Raw genomic sequence first — 20,439 nt, 5'->3', positions numbered from 1 at the left:
CACTTTGCAAGTTCAGGGCACTTAATGTGATGCAAAGGTAAACAAGAAATAGCCTTGAACTCAAAGAGCAAATGCTAATGACAAAATATCTAGCTGGAGTAGCATTTATGAGGAAATGGAATGTGGCTTGCAAAATAGTGAGGTCATTAACTGGAACACTACTGGTGTCCTTTATCCTCTTGGGCAAATCCTGTTGCTAGAAGCTGGGCCTTTATAGTGCAGTGGTAGGAGAGGACCTAATCTTGGGTTCATTGTTTGTGTGGGCCACCTCCTTCACTCCACTGCGCCATGTTTTTATGAGGTAAAATCAAGCCTTCCTCTATCTCACAGAGGGAACATTTTACATATATGTTCTGTCAGATCATCTTTTCCACAGCTGGAAGATGGGAACTCTTATTTTCCTTTTCCTAGAGGAAACCAAGGTTTATAAAAATCAAGGGAAATTTTTTGTGTCAAACAGGTAGTAAGTGGCAGAGGCCGGGTTCAAGCCAATGTCTATCCTATTCCAGAGAACTGATTTTTCCATTATACCACACTCACCTCCTTATGTATACAAATCCTCAAGTCTGTGTGTGTGCAGGTAGGCATATATGTATGGAAAATGAACATTTCCTGCTGATCTCGAAGCCTGATTTAAAAAAATATTCCAACTTTATTGGGGTCTGATCGACAAATGAAATTTTAAGATACTGAAAGTGTTAAAGATGATGATTTGATATGCCTATATACACCCATCACTCTACTTTACTTTTTTTTTTTTTTTTTGGTGGGGGCGAAGGGTGAGAACATTTAAGTTCTACTTTCTCAGCATGTTTCAATTACAGAATTAAGAATCATCAACTCTAGTCAGGTTTTATATTTGTCTTTCTTATCTCCTGGTACTCTGCCCAAGATCTTATTTTTAACCTGCTGATACAGGTGTGTAGGTGAGAGGGGGCAAATGTTTCATAAGGGCATATAGATCAGTGTTGGGGACACTAGAAGAACTTAGCCTTTTGGAAGGAAGATGCTGGGTTTTGTTCCCTCCCAAGTATGTGCACACTGTGTGGATAATAGAAATGGATTGAGGGGAGTTGGGTACGTGAGGGAGGTAGGGGTGGTGACATGTGTCTTCACTGAGGACAGCCAGGAGAGTCTGCTCTTGGTGATGGTTCATCTCTCCCATTGTGATCACTGGAAAAGCAGAAGAAAGGCATGTAGCTCCTGCTTTGAAAATTCACTGAACTTGGCTCCACTATATCTAAGATCCCAGTACTAGACAAAGGTACGATTGCATTGATAACACCAGGAATTTATTTTCCTACAAATATTTATTGACCAGCTACCATCCATATTCTTTAATCTGTATTTCCCTTTTATAATGCTTATGACTGATCATGTTGCACTATAATTATTTTTGTAATATCCATATTGCAAACTAACAAAGGCAGTCTCTTATTTGCTTGGTAGGCTTAGCTTTTAGCACAGTTTGAACATAAACTATGTGTGTGGTAAATGTTTGTTTGGTGAAGGCATTCAGAGAAAAGACTAACGATTTCAAATAGAGATACTCCTGGGTCTTGGACTAGATGTCCCAATGGATAGTCTTACACATCCTGGAGGGAACCATGTGTCAGTGTTACAGGAAGCAGACCACCATGCTAATAAAGCTACATAGTTCATTCTTCCTATTAAGTTTTCCAGTTGCAGGATGGGCTGTCTCTGGAAATCATTCACTTTGGTTAAGTAAATACTGCCTTCATCTGTCTGGAGTCACCTGGAAAGATTTTCCACATTTATTTGACATTGATTTATCTCATTTAACATCAATATCTGCCATCCTATGATCAGAAAGACTTTATGAAGGGAACTGCAATTGTGTTAGGCCTAATGTGAAACAGGTGAGAAGAGCTCATGTCAGCATATCCCACACCACTACCCATCCAGACTCTACACATGTTAGCTTAATGCAGCACTGAGAGGGGACCACTCTGTTTACCTACAGCCTACAATGACTCTGAGTACAGAGTTCTCATCCATGGATATGAGCAGAAAGGTCCAAACACTGGAAGAATATCCAATAGTCCCTTTGCTGTCATGATTGCTAACCTCATGTCTCCAACCTCAGGTCCTTCTCAACCTAATTTCTCTCACATCTGTGTTTCAAAAGCCCCAAACCTATAGTCCTAATTGACTTACATTCTGAAATTTCAGAAAAGTTAATGCATTCACTAAAATATTTTTTAAAATCTCACAAAATGTTATTAAATTATTGTCAGTTAAAATGTAGTAGAAAAGTATTGGCCCTGAAGCTAAGATATTCCCTGACCACAGCCAACTCAGCCACCTAAAAGCTGTGTGACTTTAGGACTGGGAGCTCACCTCTCCAGACCTCAGCTGTAATGTGAAAAAACTGACCTAAATGATCTCTCAAGAATTTTCCAGCTTTACTTTAAATAAATCACATAGTATTTTCTCTTCAGCATTCTTAATCCCAAGGAATAGGCATTTGACCCACTGAAGCAATCTAAGGAAGCCTGAGTACCCAAGAGAGTTATTAAGCTATTGCAGATCAGTCTAAATGAGGATTAGGAGAAGAAAACTGAGCTGGCAGGTGATGGGCTGGGATGGTCCTGCTGAGGAGCTGGGCATTAATAGATGGTGATGAGCAATGCATGGGTTTTCCTCAGAGGACCCCACTGGCCAAGGTCTAAAGGAGTGCTCATCCATCAATGCTGGGTTGATGGTAGCACTGAGCTACAGCTCTGTCTTCTGCTCAGGCTTCCTTTGTACAAGTTCATCTGCTTCCCTCCGGAGCCCTGTCTGGCCTAGTTTGGTCCATTCTACAACAGGTAGCAGTGATAGCAGCCCCGCGGAAGTAAATCCAAGAGTGCAGAGCTTCCTCAAAAGGAAAAGATAAGAACATGATGGCATGTGAACTTGCATCTGAATGACAAAATGCAAACAGATTTTGGCTGTATGATCCCTGCTGTTAATTCTGCATATTTTGTTTTTAAAATTTTTTATTTTTTATAACCATATATTTTTATCCCCAGGGGTACAGGTATGTGAATCACCAGGTTTACACACTTCACAGCACTCACCAAAGCACATACCCTCCCCAATGTCCATAATCCCACCCCCTTCTCCCAAACCCCTTCCCCCCAGCAACCCTCAGTTTGTTTTGTGAGTTTAAGAGTCACTTATGGTTTGACTCCCTCCCAATCCCATCTTGTTTCATTGATTCTTCTCCTACCCACTTAAGCCCAAATGTTGCATCACCACTTCTTCATATCAGGGAGATCATATGATAGTTGTCTTTCTCTGCTTGACTTATTTCACTAAGCATGATAGGCTCTAGTTCCATCCATGTTGTCGCAAATGGCAAGATTTCATTTCTTTTGATGGCTGCATAGTATTCCATTGTGTATATATACCACATCTTCTTGATCCATTCATCTGTTGATGGACATCTAGGTTCTTTCCATAGTTTAGCTATTGTGGACATTGCTGCTATAAACATTCGGGTGCACGTGCCCCTTTAGATCACTACGTTTGTATCTTTAGGGTAAATACCCAATGTGCAATTGCTGGGTCATAGGGCAGTTCTATTTTCAACATTTTGAGGAACCTCCATGCTGTTTTCCAGAGTGGCTGCACCAGCTTGCATTCCACCAACAGTGGAGGAGGGTTCCCCTTTCTCCGCATCCTCGCCAGCATCTGTCATTTCCTGACTTGTTGATTTTAGCCATTCTGACTGGTGTGAGGTGATATCTCATTGTGGTTTTGATTTGTATTTCCCTGATGCCGAGTGATATGGAGCACTTTTTCATGTGTCTGTTGGCCATCTGGATGTCTTCTTTGCAGAAATGTCTGTTCATGTCCTCTGCCCATTTCTTGATTGGATTATTTGTTCTTTGGGTGTTGAGTTTGCTAAGTTCTTTATAGATTCTGGACACTAGTCCTTTATCTGATATGTCGTTTGCAAATATCTTCTCCCATTCTGTCAGTTGTCTTTTGATTTTGTTAACTGTTTCCTTTGCTGTGCAAAAGCTTTTGATCTTGATGAAATCCCAATAGTTCATTTTTGCCCTTGCTTACCTTGCCTTTGGCGTTGTTCCTAGAAAGATGTTGCTGCGGCTGAGGTCGAAGAGGTTGCTGCCTGTGTTCTAGTCAAGGATTTTGATGGACTCCTTTCGCACATTGAGGTCCTTCATCCATTTTGAGTCTATTTTTGTGTGTGGTGTAAGGAAATAGTCCAATTTCATTTTTCTGCATGTGGCTGTCCAATTTTCCCAGCACCATTTATTGAAGAGGCTGTCTTTTTTCCATTGGACATTCTTTCCTGCTTTGTCGAAGATTAGTTGACTGTAGAGTTGAGGGTCTATTTCTGGGCTCTATATTCTGCTCCATTGATCTATGTGTCTGTTTTTGTGCCAGTACCATGCTGTCTTGATGATGACAGCTTTGTAATAGAGCTTGAAGTCCGGAATTGTGATGCCACCAACGTTGGCTTTCTTTTTCAACATCCCTTGGCTATTCGAGGTCTTTTCTGGTTCCATATAAATTTTAGAATTATTTGTTCCATTTCTTTGAAAAAGATGGATGGTACTTTGATAGGAATTGCATTAAATGTGTAGATTGCTTTTGGTAGCATAGACATTTTCACAATATTTATTCTTCCAATCCAGGAGCATGGAACATTTTTCCATTTCTTTCTGTCTTCCTCAATTTATTTCATGAGTACTTTATAGTTTTCTGAGTATAGATTCTGTGCCTCTTTGGTTAGGTTTATTCCTAGGTATCTTATGGTTTTGGGTGCAATTGTAAATGGGATTGACTCCTTAATTTCTCTTTCTTCTGTCTTGCTGTTGGTGTAGAGAAATGCAACTGATTTCTGTGCATTGATTTTATATCCTGACACTTTACTGAATTCCTGTATAAGTTCTAGCAGTTTTGGAGTGGAGTCTTTTGGGTTTTCCACATATAGTATCATATCATCTGTGAAGAGTGATAATTTGACTTCTTCTTTGCCGATTTGGATGCCTTTAATTTCCTTTTATTGTCTGATTGCTGAGGCTAGGACCTCTAGTACTATGTTGAATAGCAGTGGTGATAATGGACATCCCTGCCGTGTTCCTGACCTTAGTGGAAAAGCTTTCAGTTTTTCTCCATTGAGAATGATATTTGCAGTGGGTTTTTCATAGATGGCTTTGATGATATTGAGGTATGTGCCCTCTATCCCTACACTTTGAAGAGTTTTGATCAGGAAGGGATGCTGTACTTTGTCAAATGCTTTTTTCAGCATCTATTGAGAGTATCATATGGTTCTTGTTCTTCCTTTTATTGATGTGTTGTATCACATTGACTGATTTGCGGATGTTGAACCAACCTTGCAGCCATGGAATAAATCCCACTTGGTCGTGGTGAATAATCCTTTTAATGTACAGTTGAATCCTATTGGCTAGTATTTTGTTGAGTATTTTCGCATCTGTGTTCATCAAGGATATTGGTCTATAGCTCTCTTTTTTGATGGGATCCTTGTCTGGTTTTGGGATCAAGGTGATGCTGGCCTCATAAAATGAGTTTGGAAGTTTTCCTTCCATTTCTATTTTTTGGAACAGTTTTAGGAGAATAGGAATTAGTTCTTCTTTAAATGTTTGGTAGAATTCCCCCGGGAAGCTGTCTGGCCCTGGGCTTTTGTTTGTTTGAAGATTTTTAATGACTGTTTCAATCTCCTTACTGGTTATGAGTCTGTTGAGGCTTTCTACTTCTTACTGGTTCAGTTGTGGTAGTTTATATGTTTCTAGGAATGCATCCATTTCTTCCAGATTGTCAAATTTGTTGGCATAGAGTTGCTCATAGTATGTTCTTATAATAGTTTGTAATTCTTTGGTGTTAGTTGTGATCTCTCCTCTTTCATTCATGATTTTATTTATTTGGGTCCTTTCTCTTTTCTTTTTGATAAGTCTGGCCAGGGGTTTATCAATTTTATTAATTCTTTCAAAGAACCAACTCCTAGTTTCGTTGATTTGCTCTATTGTCTTTTTGGTTTCTATTTCATTGATTTCTGCTCTGATCTTTATGATTTCTCTTCTCCTGCTTGGCTTAGGGTTTCTTTCTTGTTCTTTCTCCAGCTCCTTTAGGTGTAGGCTTAGGTTGTGTACCTGAGACCTTTCTTGTTTCTTGAGAAAGGCTTGCACCACTATATATTTTCCTCTCAGGACTGCCTTTGTTGTGTCCCACAGATTTTGCACCGTTGTATTTTCATTATCATTTGTTTCCATGATTTTTTTTCAATTCTTCTTTAATTTCCTGGTTGATTCATTCATTCTTTAGAAGGATGCTGTTTAGTCTCCATGTATTTGGGTTCTTTTCAAACTTCCTTTTGTGGTTAAGTTCTAGCTTTAGAGCATTGTGGTCTGAAAATATGCAGGGAATGATTCCAATCTTTTGATACCGATTGAGTCCTGATTTAGGACCGAGGATGTGATCTATTCTGGAGAATGTTCCATATGCACTAGAGAAGAATGTGTATTCTGTTGCTTTGGAATGAAATGTTCTGAATATATCTGTGATGTCCATCTGGTCCAGTGTGTCGTTTAAGGCCTTTATTTCCTTGCTGATCTTTTGCTTGGATGATCTGTCCATTTCAGTGAGGGGAGTGTTAAAGTCCCCTACTATTATTGTATTGTTGTTGATGTGTTTCTTTGATTTTGTTATTAATTGGTTTATATAGTTGGCTGCTCCCACGTTGGGGGCATAGATATTTAAAATTGTTAAATATTCTTGTTGGACAGACCCTTTGAGTATGATATAGTGTCCTTCCTCATCTCGTATTATAGTCTTTGGCTTAAAATCTAATTGATCTGATATAAGGATTGCCACTCCTGCTTTCTTCTGATGTCCATTATCATGGTAAATTCTTTTCCACCCCCTCACTTTAAATCTGGAGGTGTCTTCGGGCTTAAAATGAGTTTCTTGGAGGCAACATATAGATGGGTTTTGTTTTTTTATCCATTCTGATACCCTGTGTCTTTTGACAGGGGCATTTAGCCCATTCACATTCAGGGTAACTATTGAGAGATATCAATTTAGTGCCATTGTATTGCCTGTAAGGTGACTGTTACTGTATATGGTCTCTGTTCCTTTCTGATCTACCACTTGTAGGCTCTCTCTTTGCTTAGAGGACCCCTTTCAATATTTCCTGTAGAGCTGGTTTGGTGTTTGCAAATTCTTTCAGTTTTTGTTTGTCCTGGAAGCTTTTAATCTCTCCTTCTATTTTCAATGATAGCCTAGCTGATCTCCAACCAGCTGAAGTAGTCTCAGCCTGCTACTTCTCCGCCATCTTGACTCCTCCAATTCTGCATATTTTTATGTAGCCCAGGGGGCTTATATAGAACTACAGGTAGTTATTGCTTAGGTAGGTACTTCTCCCTTGGATATTAATGTATTACATACCTATGACTATGTGACATTGTTGTAAGATTCTCAACTGTCCATCCCTAGACTGTGAGCTACTTGTAGGCAAGGTTTTTCGTGGACTCCATTGCTATCTTCCAGTACCCAGAAGAGAGCACTGATAAAGTTGGTCTCCAATATAGGCTTGAGAAAGAAAAGAAAGGTTAAGAATCATTTTTTTTGAAGGTTGCTGGATTATGCATAACATTCTCTTTTTTTAGAAGCATCTATCATATTTTACCCTGATTTTTATCTTGATGTGGGCTACCTGTGGTGTGGTCCATCTTCTTGCACCTTAGTTCTCTAAATGGGATCTCCAACTTTGCCCAAATAGTAAATCCATTTGTTCATATGGCCATGTGGTACAAGGGAACATTCAATCTGAGAAGCCTTCCTGGTTTCCATGGGGTAGTTGGCCTCTCCCTTCCTTAGATTCCAATAGCTTGTGGTTCATAAATCGATGAAAACTTCATCTGTCTTCTTCCTATGCCCTTGCTATGCTGTACGCCCTTGTACAAGTAAGTTACTTAACTTACCCGTATCCTTTTTCTTTGTGTTTTTTAAATTTTTAAAAGAGTTTATTTACTGGGGTGCCAGGGTGGCTCAGTGGGTTAAAGCCTCTGCCTTCGGCTGGGGTCATAGTCTCAGGGTCCTGGGATTGAGCCCCTCGATCAGCGGGGAGCCTGCTCCCCCCACCCCGCTTGCCTCTCTGCTTACTTGTGATCTCTGTCAGTCAAATAAATAAGTAAAATCTTTAAAAAAATTTTTTTAAAGAGTTTATTTACTTATTATAATACATAGAGTGAGTTGGAGTGGGAGAGGAGCAGAGGAGAGGGACAAGCAGACTCCTCACTGAGCAGCAAACCCTATGAGGGGCTTGATATCAGGACCCTGAGATCATGACTCTGAGCCAAAATCAAGAGTCCAACATTTAAACTACTGAGCAACCTGGCACCTTTCCCCCCACCCCCCCGTGCCTGTCTTCTGATCTGCAATCTGGGGATAATAGGAATTCTAATAGTTCTGTAGTGGGGTTCTAAAATGCTTAATAAATGTAATGTACTCATTAGCAGTACTTGCCAAGTAATGTGTTCAATAAGTTTTTACTATTACTTGTAGCAGTACTCCCCCCCCCCTTTTTTGTGTTATACTTTTGGTAAAGCTGTTTTGATAAAATTAATTTATTTTAAAAATCAATTCCACAAGGGGATATGGGAGATCTCTGTACCTTCCCCTTAGATTTGCTGTGAATTTAAACTGCTCTAAAAAATTGTTTTAATTAAAAAAAATTAATTCTTCTGAAGACTAGTTTATATGAAATGAAAATCCTTGTGGAAGTTTACTTTACCTGATACATGTTCTTAAAATAAGTTACAAATTTTAAAGTTCTTCTGAATTCAATCTTCCCAGTAATACACTGTTCTTATAATCTAATGAAATAAGTTCAGCCTTACTGTGCATAACTTATGTGGCTATTACAGAGATCTTAAACCGTGTTTGAATGTAATTAAATCTAAATTAAAACGATTTAAAGGTTTAAAGTAAATGCCATCAAGACAAACTGTGAACACTTTTTTAAGCTAGCAAAGGTAAAAGAAGTAAAACACGTAAGGATACAAAACAATGCTTCCATTCAGTGAAATACTACGAATGTGATAGTTATTAGAAACTTAACAAAGGAATGGAAGTATTTTTGATGAATTGACTTTTGAAAAAGTTTTAAGTTTTCAAAGAAAAAGACCACAAGGAAACACTCAATTTCTTATTATGAAAATAAAAATAAAGAAAGAGTAACAAAAAAAGTCACATATTTCTCTACTATTTTTCAAACACTATAAAATAAAAAGTAAAAGCTCCTCATCCCCACCCCCCTAACTCCCTTTGCAGAGGTAACCATTGTTAACTTCCAGACTATTTTTCCATAGTAACATAACATTGTCTTAGTTAGGTAGTAGGTAATTAGGTAGTTTAGTTAATTAGTTAGAGACATAATGCCATACACACACCATTATTGTCACCTGTGTTTTCCTTTCAACAATATAGCACATGTATATTTTCATGTACATATGTATAAGTCATTCTTATTAAAAGCCGTATACTTTTTCCTGCTAAAGATACATCATAATTATTTAAGTCCAATCTGAATGGGAGTTGAATTTTAGGTGATTTTATCTGTTGTTATATTTCCTTCTACTACTCTTTTGCCGTGTTGTGCAGCCTTGGGCAAGTCATTGAGCCTTTTCAAATAATCATTCAGATCATCATTTCGAATAATCATTTGGAAAATTATTTTAGGTATAGCTCTAATTAATTTTCATTTTTAAAACATTGAATGGGTAATAAACCCAACAAAATCTCTAAAGACAGGGATAATATTGTAAGCATCTGGGACCCTCATGCTCCCAAAGAGAATTTAATGCAAGTTACTAAGGAAGGAAGGGAAGGGATTGGGGAAGGTGCAAGATGGTTTGGGGTTTCTCTTTCTGGTTAAGGCCTTCTCATTTTATCATCTGTCCTTTTTGTCTGTATGAGAATGTTGATCGCTTCAGGCCAACTGGATCTATGCTCTGCGGGGCAGCGGGGGGGCATTTCTGCTCATCCCTGGGAGGCATGTAGCAGGAGGTAGAATTGAGAAATCATTTGGTCTTGCATAGGCCATTGGCCACCAGGTATCATATGACTGCTTCCCTGTTGTAAACTCCCTGAGCTCCAGGCACACCAGCATTCAAATGTCAGAACAGAACAGTTTTCAAAGCCAAACAGAAATTATATTTGGATTACCTATAGTATCAGTCCCTTCTGTTAACTCTGATGATTCAGAGGGAATGTATGTGTTAAATTAAGAAGTATATTAAGAATGTTTGACATCTGTAACTTCTCCTTACCTAGTACATGAAATGTCTCCATAATTCTGTAGTTTTAACTCTTGAGTGAGAACAAAAATGAAATGTATATGTGTTCTCTGATTGAAGAAGCAGCACCTCCATTTGCTGTAAGCAAAAGGGGCAGAAAAATAAAGAGTAAAATGTGGGCATTTGAACAATGCACAGAAGTGGGGTTGGGGAAGAGCATCAGCATCAGCCTTAATTGTGTAACCATCAAGAACAAATGAACAAGGAACCCTGTGTCTACATGACCTCTTAGCTCTGGTCTTCAAGAACTAAACTGCTCTCTCTCTCTTCATGTCTCAAGTCCAAATGCCAAAGTTTGAATCCAATATCTACCTTGGACCTTTCAGTTATGACCATGAACAGAAAAAATTTGCTAAGAAACAGATTCTAGTTGGATGGCAATGATTGAAATCTTTTGGGACAGAGTTTAATACCATGAGAAGACAGGGAAAGATTTGGAAGGTGCCAGAAGGGCAGCTTGGAGAGAGGTTTGTGCAGGGAATTTCTTCCCTGTCTGGGCAGGGTGGTCCAGACTGGTTAGCTGCTCTACCAGCATGGCCAAGTCCTCTATACAGGCTCTTCCTACAATCTGTAGGAAGTTCCTTTAATGGGTTTTTCCCCATTAAGTTCCTCTAATGGGCTTTTGCCCAGCAAAATAGGATACATCTTACTTAGATCCTGGTATCATCATCCTGCTAGAAAAACAACAAACTGATTTCTCCAGAGCCTGCTTTCCCATGTGTTAGGTAAACATTTGGCTTCCATATTTAGACATTATCCTCTTCCCTTCCTTCTGTGTAGGAAGAGCTATAGCTAGTTGTCCAGCATGTGGGCAAAAATGCCCTGACTCATCTAGTTGCACCTTTAGGACAGCTGAGCTTCAGGCTTCAAACTGTATTGTTTGCTGGGATCTTCTATATTGGACATCTTTAACTCCAGAATCAGCAACAAAGGGAGCTAGGGACAGGTCATGTTGCCACATTTTTGTTGTTGTGGTTTTTTTTTTTTTTTTTTAATTTGGACTTAAGACATCTTGGTTGCAATTATAAGAACATTCATATTATGAGACTCTTCAGTCTGCAGAATCGTATTTCCTCAAGAGCCCCATCAATGCCCTTAAAAAGGCAATAACATAGCTTGCTACACACCACTCAAAGTACCACATACAGAGGTTCATCTTGTAACAAAGATGAATCCCCCATGACTACAACAAGAAAGAAACTTCCATTTTTCAGGTAATGTTGGTTTCATGCAAAGGTACATCAGTAGGACACGTGGTTCAGACTAGCCTAGTTATCTCATTCCATCCTGCTTGCCACAGTATGGTTTTGAAAAGGCACGTGTCCCAAGGCAGGTCCTCCAGAGTCAGAGGACTTCTAGTGGAGATCTCAGAAAGGCTGAATCTCTCAACTGCTGGATAAGGATGAGATAATATAAATGTGAAGTTTCCTTGATGTATCTGTGTAGAACTGAAAACCAAACCAGCAGAATGTAGGCAGAACCAAGAGATGAGTTCAGGTCATATTTTTTGAGTCCTGAGTTAAATTGTGCTTAAAGAAAAATTAGCTTTGGATTTTACAGTTTACATAAGGCAACAAATTTTCCTTTCTCATAAGCTAATATGTCAATGGCAGTAGAGGAAGTCCTATCAAGATGGGCAATTTTCATTTCAGGAAATACTAACTGAAATACCTTCCCACCCAAACTTCTCTGCTTCTCATTATATCCATTCTTAAATAGCCAATAACTTTTCAACACCTTTGCGAGTTAATCTGTGACTCTTCTAGCCACCCAGTGAAGCAGTTGAATATATCCCATGTTTGTATAGAGGTCTTTTAAATTAAACTGAGGTTTGAATGTATATCTCAGTTATAGCTAGCATGCCCATGTGCTTGGGACAAATATTGCAGCAACTGAGGGGGGAAATCCATAAAATGGTAGGTGCTTATTTATTATCTACAATAATATGTTTTAAGAAAAACTTGAAGGCTCAACTTCAATCTTCCCAACACTCACCCCATTTGCTATGACTATTGTAAAGTTGTTAGTGAAATCTTTTTTTCCACTTTATCATAAAAGACTGGATTAGAAGATAAATGAGTTATGTGTTAATCTCATATGCGGTCTGCTGAGAAATCTACCCAAAATATTATTTTATAACTAGTGGCAAAAAGCCGACCCAATTAAATCCATTCTTTGGGCAAATATAAATGCAACAGTAACATAAAAGATTACTGAGTTGAGGTGGTTCTCCCCAAAATGCCAAATTCCTTTCTGCTTATTGTCCATCTCTATCTTAAAGGAAGTGAGGTATTCACTGTGTACATATTCCAAGTCTACTACTTGTTCCCAAGTGTTTTCATAAAAATTCTCCATCTATGAGTATCATTTATATGAACATAGTATAATTTTCTGACTAGGGTCTGGTCAGAAAAAAATGAAAACATACACAGTATTTCAATTAAATATATTTTTAAAAGAGTTAAAATTAAAGTAAAAGATCAAAGGGGGGGAAAAAGGAATGAACACTAAGAGCATATTTGTGGAAAACAGCTACCACCTGGTAGGAATGGGCAACAATGGGGACACATTGGAGCTATCAGAATTTAGAAGCTTGAGGAAGAAACTATGCAGTGCTGGGACTCGATCCCTGAGGAGGGGTTGCAGCCTGGCTAGTTCTGTTATCTTTGAAAAAAAACAATGAAGTTGATTCTGAGAGTGCTGTGGAGAACAAAAAATAGACACTTAAACAGTCCCCAGCTGCCAAAGGGAAGAGCCTTTGTTAGAACAAGGTTGACAGGAAGAACAAGCCTGTGGGAAAGGACAAGTTCTTTCTCCTTTCCTCCTGTTTTCCGAGTCTCCTGAGGTGGCCTAGAACTCAGCAGGGAGCCCGCTGGTAAAGGAGGAATGTGATTTGCAGAATTCCAGCTCCTATATCACAAAGAAAAGCAAAGAACAATGTCCTGGGAGCTGAGAGGCCATAGCTTAATATCTGGCATATGATTATTCTTGTAACTCTATAGGATTTGACCAATGCTCACATTCACATTAAGTTAAAAATGTAAGTATGCAGCCCAAGCATCTGTCACTAGGAAATTCACTGTCTCTTCAATCTCCTGGAGATACTTTCACTTTAACAATATTTACAACATGGCAATAATGGAGGTTGGAGCTTTAATATTTCTCTAATGTATGATTAGATCAATATCTATGGACTTAATTTTTTGCACAACTCAGGGGACTTATTTTCCTGATTACCTTGGCTTCCAATTTCTTATTTTTACTGAACCCTTCTTTTCATTGAAATCTGGCCTTAGAAAGTCTTTTTCTCTGCCTCACAGCATCCCAAAGAACAAATGGGAACTTTTCTCCTTTAAAGCCCCAAAGGAACACTAATAAGAATGTCATCAAAGGTTTGTAGAAAATAAGGGTTGTTATGTGATAAACAACCATAAAATTTTATATTAGATAACATTTTTAATAGCTCCTCTGTCATTTCATTCATGTGGAATTTCTCTCTGGCTTTAATTCCTTTTGGAGGCTCTCCCAACAAGCTTCTGGTCCTCTGCCTCTCTCCTTTTTCTTCATTTCCTGATCTGTTTATTGCTTCTGCCCTGGGATTCCTTGAAGATTCAAAATTCTTTATTATTTATTGCTTTCAACAAATCAACTCTCACTGCCATTTTGCATTCCAGACCATACCTTTTGAAAGATCTCATTTTTTACATTCAACCTCTATGGAGGTTTGTTATTCTGCCCTGAGATTAATATTAATATTATTATTTCTTAGAACCAGCTGCAGTTTGCTTTTTCTACTTTTGTCCTTACTTCCTTTCTTCCTTCCTCCCTTCTTCCTTCCTTCCTTCTTTCATTCCTTCTTTTCCTTCCTTTCTTTCTCATTACTAATCTTTTTGTTTTGAAATAATTACATATGCGCATGCAGTGTAAGATCTAATACAATAGATGCCATATGCCTTTACCTGATGTCTTCCAATGGTAACCTCTTACAAAACCGTAGTACAGGGTGCCTGGGTGGCTCAGTCAGTTAAGTGGCTGCCTTCAACTCAGGTCATGATCTCAGGCTCCTGGGATCAAGCCCTATGTCAGGCTCCTTGTTCAGCAGGGAGCCTGCTTCCCCCCTCTCTCTATGAGCTCTCTCTCTCCCTCTTGGTCTCTCTCAAATAAATAAAAATCTTTTTTAAAAAACTGTAGTACAATGTTATAACCATGAAATTAACACAGATATAGACAGATATAGAACATTACTATTACCACAAAAATCCTTGATGTTCCCTTTTATAGCCACACCTGTTTTCCTCCTACCCTAACTCCCTCTACACTCCTAACAGCCACTAACCTGTTCCTTATTTTTATAATTTTGTCATTTGAAGAAAGTTATGAGTGGAATCAAACAGTGTGTAGCCATTTATGATTGATTTTTTTCACTCAGAGTGATTTTAATTTGCATTTCTTACATGGCTAATGATGTTGAACATCTTGTCATGTGCTTATTTGCCATCTGTATATCTTATTTGGTAAAATGTCTCTTCGTGTCTTTTACTTATGTTCTAATTGGATTGCTTGCTTTTTATTTTTATTTTTTTGGCTATTGAGTTTTGAGAGTTCTTTATATGATCTAGATAAAAGTCCTTTGTTGACTATGTGAACTGCAAATATATTTTTCTTCTCTCCTGATTGTTGTTATTTCTTTTTAATAAGGTCTTTTGTCAATTAAAATGTTTTTAAATTTTGAAGAAGCCCAATTTATCCAGTTTTTCTTTTATCGATCATGCTTTTGGTGTCAAGTCGAAAAACTATTTGCCAGCTCTAAACCCTCAAGGTTTTCTTTTACATTGCCATTCTAAAAGTTTTATATTTTATATTTACGGCCATGATCCATTTTGGATTAATTTTTGTAGAAGGTATGAGACTTAGGTCAAGGTTTATTTTCTTCCCTGTAAATGTCTAGTTGCTGGTTTCTTTGGCTTCATTTCAGAAATATATAAGGCAAAAAGAAAACTCAAGAACTCGCCACTGTGAGTTCAGGACCACCTCCTAAGGTCCTGAAATCCCTAGGTCATCTTTTTTCTTGGTACCTTTCAGAGTATTCTAAAGTTTGTTTTATGCATAATTTATAGGATTTTTTAAATTGTACTTAGTGAGAAGAATAGAAAAAAGCATGTCTATTATATGTTCCTGAATGTGGAAATCTTTGTTATTTTTAAAATTGTTTTTTTACTTTATGAGTTAGCTTTTTGTGCCTGCCAGATACCAAGGAGAGATTTTAACATTATCTTTTTTTTTAAAGTTTATTTATTTAAGTAATATCTACACCCAATGTGGGGCTTGAACTTGTGGCCCCAACATCAAGAGCCACGTGTTCTTCTTTTTTTTATTATTTTTAAAAATTTTTTGTTAAATTTTAAAAAATTATTTTTATTAACATATAATGTATTATTTGCCTCACGGGCACGGGTCTGTGAATAATCAGGCTTACGCATTTCATAGCACTCACAATAGCACATACTCTCTTAGCATTACCTTTCATGACTGAGTATGTTTATGGTCACTCAGTTCCCAGCCAAAATCAGCTTAAAATGTGTGTCTTTGAATTAGCTGTCATGGTGAACCTATACCTAAAGAAAGATTCTTGCCTTCTGAAGACACTGAATTTTAGATATGGTGATGTTTAGACACAGATCAATTATTTGCTGGAAAAAGCACCTTCCAACCCTCTTTACCCTGTGCCTTTTTGTTAACACCTCTATCCCTGCTTCAATCACAGAAATGGCCCAGTGCCTCAAACTGGCCCAAAGTTTTCTATCTCCTGGCTACAGCGATTGGTTCATAAGATGCGTTAGCAACTTAGACTCGTAACAGTTTTGTCTGGGTTTTAGCTTGCTGGAGCTAGCTAGACAATTTTCTTTTGTTTCTGGTCAGGAGATATAAAGTTGAGTTCTTTGAAAAACAAGTAAGCACAGGTCCATATCACATAAAATGAAGAAGATGATATTATTGACTGAAGGTTGACTGAAGTCACCCTTCTACTTGATTCTCTTCTCCCTCCATCGTATGGTAAGAATCTGTGTCCTTTGTTTTAATACCCCAGGCATCGGGCATCTATCTGTCCCGCAAATGTGGAATGGATGAATGAAGGAATAAAGGAATGGGGACTTCTAATTCCAAGTTTTTCCTATAAGTCAAAGAATAACAGGGAAAAAATCAAATGTTCTCTCTTTTTTAATTACTGAGGATTATTGAGGTCAGCTAAAGAACATGGCTAATTACTATTTGGATGATATTGTGTTTCCAATTTTGCCCTGCTCTTCTTCCTTCTGTTTTACTGCAGGAATAAAGCTCAAGGTCAGGCCCTGAGAGGCACACAGTTTCCCTCACCTGTCAGCAGAAAGAAGCCCTGCTCTCAGGATCATCCTCAAAAGGAACAATTTTTCACCTCTGTCTCTCTGTTACTCCTTATTGAAGCCACTGACAACCCTGACTTCCTAATTTGTGGCCTACAGCTTTCCCTTCAAGAAAATGGTGCATAGCCTGATTTTAAGTTACTGGTTTCAATGATTTATCTCCTTGTAAATTATTTCTTCATTTCTTGATGATTTCACTCACTATCACTAATTTGCATTCTATCACTATGTAGGACCTTGGGAAAAATCAAATAACTGTGTGCTTCTTAAACTTTAAAGAAAATTTCCCAGAGATCTTGTTAAAGTCCAGACTTTTTCCAGTAGGTCTGGGATGGGGTCTAAAATACCGTATTTCTCAGAAGTTCCCACTGATGTGACTGGTTTATCCATCTAACTTTGAGTAAGAGAAACATGAACATTTTCTGCTCCAATATTCTACTGTCATCTTTGGATAATAACCTCCCCCCTAATGATTCCCCAGGGTGGAAGAATTGACATATATGATGTAAATAAAAGGATTAAAAATTCACAACTCACAATACAAATCTAAAGTTTATGCTGATTCTGACTGCTTTTGTAGTTACCTTAGTTTAGCTATTCACAACACCAAAAGTCAATGTTGTAAGGAAGATAGTAAAGTAGGAGGATTCTGAGTTCACCTCATGCCACAGATACCAAAGCAACAAACTATGTCTATACAACTAACCCTGAAAATAACCTAATGATTGGCAGAATAGATCTTCCACAGCTAGTTGGAGATAGAAGGTCACACTGGAAAGGGTGTGACAGGGGTGGAGACACGGCTGGGAACCAAAGCCCCAGCATAACTAACCATAAATGAGAAGGACACCACAGGCATAGAGAAGCAAGAGGATCAGACCCCACATTTGTGACCCCTGGCACTAGGAACTCACACTGAGAAGACAAGTTCCCATAATATCTGGCTTTGAAAATCAGTAAGGCCTAACCCCATGAGCTTTAAAAATCAGTGGGCTGAACTCTGGGACAGCTGGAGGACAGTAGGAAACCAAGTCCCTGTCCCTAAGGAGCCAGCATACTAAATAATTCAAACTGAGATACCGCACAGAAGCAGCAGTTTGAAGAGCCCTTAGAGTGTGCGTGAAGACTTATTGATTAATCTTAGAATATGTGCCAGAGCAGCAGGGATCTGCAGATTTCTCTGAGGGAAAAAAAACCACTAATTAGGTACGATTTTTCTTGCCCTCCCCTAGCCTAGATAGCCAGATGCTTATAAGAGTCAATGCTAACATGCTAGCACTGTGTGCTCTGCCCTGACATTTCCCAGTGCACCTATCCCACCCCATCCACCAGCTCAGCAGGTGTTCTTTGAGAACAGTCCCTGCTCCATTACACCCAACGGGCAGCTTCAGCCACAGTGGTACCTCTCCAAAGTTATTCTTGTCCTACACAGAAGGAGGGAAGATAGCCCCATACACCAATGTACCCACAATTCACACAGTCAGCCCTCTTAGCTGGCTCCATGGAAGCAAACTCTGACCTTCAACTCACCAGCAGCTGTGGCAGAGAGGCCAATTGCAGATAGCTAGGATAAGTATAAACCCTGCTCACCAATCAGCCTGTGGCACCTAGAACTAGGCTGCTCAAAAGCAGGGAGAGCAAAGTCTACTCCCTACACCCATAGCAGACAAAGCCAGTTATGGCAGTTTGCTGAGATGAAGGTAATCACAGCTCAGCCTCAGAATAGGGCACACACAATCCACACAAGGGACACCCTTGGGGTGCCTCATTCTGGTGACCAAGGGAGATAGTGCTACAGGACACTTCAAGACCTCTTCTACATAAGGCTACTACTTTCAAGGCAGGAGATGTAGTTGACCTACCTAATATATACACATATATATTTAGAGAGAAGGAGAGTTAGACAAAATGAGGAGACAGAACATGACCCAAATGAAAGATTGAGGTGAAATCATAGTAAAAGAGCTAAATGAAGTGGAAATAAGCACTATCCCCTATAAAAACTTCAAAGTAATGGTCATAAAAACTCACTGGATTTGAGAAAAGAGTAGATGAACTTGGTGAGAACTTAAACAAAGAGAAAATATTTTTTAAAAGTCAGAGCTGAAGAATGCAATAGCTGAATAAATAGAGAAAATCAACAACACATTAGAAAATATAGAAGAGAGAGTCAGCAACTTGGAAAAAAGGTAAGGAAAAGCAAAAAGTATAAAGAATAGTAAAATAGGTTAAGGGAATTCTGGGACATCATCAAGCATAATAACATTTGCATTATAGGGATTCTAGAAGGCAGAGAGGGAGAAGGGGGCAGAAAACTTATTTTATGAAATAATAGCTGAAAACTTTGCTAATCTGGGAAAGGAAACAGATATCCACATCCAGGAAGAACTGAGATCCCCTAACAAGAATACTCCAAGGAGGTCCACAACAAGACACAAAATAATTAAAATGGAAGAAAATAAAGAAAGAGAATTTTAAAAGCAATAAGAGAAAAGAATATAATTACATACAAGGGAAACCCTTGTGTAAAATAAATAAATAAAATCTTAAAAAAAAAAAAAAAAAAAAAAAAAGAACAGAGAAGAACTACAAAAACAACCAGAAAAACATTTAATAAAATTGAAATGTACAGGGATGCCTGGGTGGCTCAGTTGGTTGGACGACTGCTTTCGGCTCAGGTCATGACCCCGGAGTCTCCGGATCGAGTCCCGCATCAAGCTCCCAGCTCCACGGGGAGTCTGCTTCTCCCTCTGACCTTCTCCTCGCTCATGCTCTCTCTCACTGTCTCTCTCTCAAATAAATAAATAAAATTTTTTTAAAAAATAGAAATGTACACATACCTATAAGTAATCACTTTAAATATAAATGAACTAAATAAATGTTCCTACAAAAACTGAGTAGGAAAAAAAACAAAAAACAACAGTCATCTATATGCTGCCTAAAAGCGACTCACTTCAGACCTAAAGACACATACAGACTGGAAGTGAAAAGATGGGAAAATATCGTGCAAATGGAAGCCAAAAAAAAGAAAGAAAAAGCCGGGTTAGTAATACTTACATCAGACAAAGCGGACTTTAAAACAGACTGTAACAAGTGACAAAGAAAAGCATTGCATAACAATAAAAGATCAATCCAATAAGAGTATATAACCATCGCAAATATCTATGCATCCAACACTGCAGCACCTAAATACATAAAAGAAATTTTAACTGACATAAAGGGAAAAAAATGACTGTAACACAATAAGAGTAGGAGATTTTAACACCCCACTTACATCAATGGATAGATCATCTAGACAAAAAATCAGTAAGGAAACTGTGGCTTTGAACAAAATATCAGACTAGGTGCACCTAACAGAAACATACAGAACATTCCGGCCCAAAATACCAGAATACACATTCTTTACAAGAATACATGAAACATTCTCCCCAAAACAGATAACATGTTAGATCACAAAACAAATCTCCATAAATTTAAGATTGAAATAATATTGAGCATCTTTTCTGAACACAACAGTAGGAAACTGGAAATAAATTACAAGAAAAAACTGGAAAGACCACAAACACAAGGGTCTAGACAACATGCTACTAAAAATCAATGGATCAAAAAGGAAATCAAAGGAGAAATTGAAAAAATACATGTAGCCAAAAATCTTTGGGTCCAAAATCTTTGGGACACAGCAAAAG

Source organism: Mustela nivalis (genome assembly GCF_964662115.1).
Source record: "Mustela nivalis genome assembly, chromosome: 9".
NCBI lineage: Eukaryota > Metazoa > Chordata > Mammalia > Carnivora > Mustelidae > Mustela > Mustela nivalis.
The sequence above is the reverse complement of the archived record's forward strand: the minus strand, read 5'-3'. Positions refer to the sequence as shown.